Genomic DNA, 2,649 nt, shown 5'->3' with positions numbered 1-2,649 from the left:
AAAGCCCTGATGATGTCAGCCAAGAAAAACCAACGTACCTGAAATTTGGTCAGATTGCTGTCCTCGAAGGGAATTGTAGAGGGTCAGTGATGAGGCAGGGCCATCAGGAAAACTGTCAGTGTGGGTGATGGAGTCTGCAGGTATGGCTTCAGTAGGTCAGAGGTTTTGCCTGCCCTCTTCTCCCAAGGTGGCCAGCTTTCAGCTTCATGGACTGGTGTGCCCATAATCTTATTTGGGGGGGTTGGGCCATACCCAACAGTGCTCAGGGGTTACTCCTGGCTTTGCACTAAGAAATCACTTCTGGCAAGCTCAGGGAACATATGGGATGCTAGGTAATGAACCCGGGTTGGCTGTGTGCAAGGCAAACACCTGCCTGTTGTGTTATCATTCTTCACACACTCATGATCTTTCATGACTCAGTTTACATCTCATTCAAGAAAAGAGTGAGTCTATGGAGCTGTCCCAGTTTGAACATCAATATTTATTTTTGTTTTTTTTGGTCACACTTGGCAGTGCTCAGGAAGTATTCCTGATTCTGTGCTCAGAAATCACTCCTGGCAGGCTCTGGGAACCATATGGGATGCTGGGATTCGAACCACCATCCTTCTGCATGCAAGGCAAATGCCTTACCTCCATGCTATCTCTAGTTTATAAGAAAACTAGTCATATTGATGTAGGGCTCTATGCTATTTCAGTATCTCATCCTAAAAGAAATAATTTTTCCTGCAACAACTCTGCTTCCAAGTACATTAAATTCACAGGAACTGGGTATTAGGATTTAACAAATCAGGGAGAGGGCACAATGAAACCCATTGCATGTTGCTTTTTTCTATTCTTCTTGAACATTAAATTAAGCAGAAACTTTTTTTTTTCTGTTTGGGGAATGTGTCTTGTTTTGGAATTATAATTGTTGGTGCTCAGGGTTTACTCCAGGCTCTGTGTTAAAATATCACTCCTGGTGAGGTTGAGGGTACCATTTGGGATAAAAGGGGTCCAACCCAGGTCAGCTGCACAAAAGGCAAGTGCATTCCATATTAACCTCTCAGCCCTGAGCAAGAACATTTTAGACAGTAAGCTTGGTGTCCAGCACTTACCATTTGTGAGGCACCATGCAGGGCACTGAACCAAATCACAGGACAGACATGTGTCTTCCCAGTAGGGCAGAGACCAAAGTTCACAACATTAATTGGGAAATAAAGATAAATACTCTGACATTGTGGAGAGTGGGGGTTGCATGAACTGGGACGTAGAGCTGTCATCTGAGAGTCATAGAAGGGATTGTAATGTGGGTCTGACAAAGAAAATAGGTGAGAGTATTGCAGACAGAAAGAAGAGCACAAGATTATTGGAGGACTAAAGTACATAAGGGGTTAGCTTTGATCTCAAGCTGGTGGCAGGTAGAGACCAGAGAGCAGACAGAAATATACTGAGTGAAGCAAAAGAGATCTAAGCATGTCTTCCAGAGAGGGATAACTTCAAAGGCAACCTGGCTGTTTGTGGAATCAATGGAGGATCCATAAAAGGGCTGGCCTAGAGGTCAAAGAATAGCATGAGTATTCCAAAAGGAGCATCAGGGACCTGACTATAGTCTGAGTACAAGGGCTGGAGAGAAGGAGAGGAACAGGATAATGGGAGAGAAAAGAGTTGAAGGGAAGAGGAACATGACCAATCCTGAGGACTTTGGGAGCCCTTGACAGCAAGCCTGGTTTCACTGAGGCAAAATGGATTAAGAGAGGCTGGTGGGAAGGGTTAAAAAGTAAGATCTTTTCATATTCTCAGGTAAAAAACAAAGCAACTACTGTTTATTTTTTGGCTCAACAATGGAAAGTCAAGTTTTTTTATTAGACTTTTCTAAGAGTAAATGTTTGCATAACTATATATTCTATATTTTATAAAAATTATAGCATTGGGCTGAGAAGTAGCTTGAAGTGCAAATGTTCAAAGTCTTGATGAAAGCATGCAGGATTTCTGATCTTTACCCCTGATACCACACACCTCTGCTTGCCAATGCAAACTCTGAACACTATGCCAGAAACTCACCCTGTGTATCACTGGCTATGACCCCAAAGCAAACAAAAACCTTAATGAATTAATTGAAGACATTCAGCACTAATAAGCAACATTCTACCTGAAAGAACATTGAGAGATACTAAGAATCATAGATGTCTTAACTCCTTTCTCTTATAGGCATTGTATGCTTAGAGTACTGTTTTTTCTGCAACACCCAGCAATCTCCTCCACCCCAAAACACTTCTTTTTGGAAAAGAAGCTATTTGTTGAAGTGTCACAATACATAGGGAAAAGTGTAGGAACCCCAAGTGTGTAGGATACAGGAACACCAAGCATTTTTTCCTATGTGACCATCACATGGATCAAAAAGTTTGGAGAGATAGTAGAGTTAAGGCAGACAACCTAGGTCAATCCCCAGCACTTGTATTGGTCACATCACTGATTTTCTTTCAACCAGGCCTGACTCTGACTAGATTTTTTTTCTTATTTTTTGTCATTTTGGTCATAAAGTGGTCTTTCCGTGAAATTTGATTAATTTCATGATGAAGTTGATAAAGTTGAAATTTGAATATATCAGTCTGTTGTGGTTTCCTGGGTTTTATTTAAAGAATAATTTGATAGGAACTTTTAAAAAAATTG

Source organism: Suncus etruscus, chromosome 12 (genome assembly GCF_024139225.1).
Source record: "Suncus etruscus isolate mSunEtr1 chromosome 12, mSunEtr1.pri.cur, whole genome shotgun sequence".
NCBI lineage: Eukaryota > Metazoa > Chordata > Mammalia > Eulipotyphla > Soricidae > Suncus > Suncus etruscus.
Note: the sequence above shows the minus strand (reverse complement) of the source record.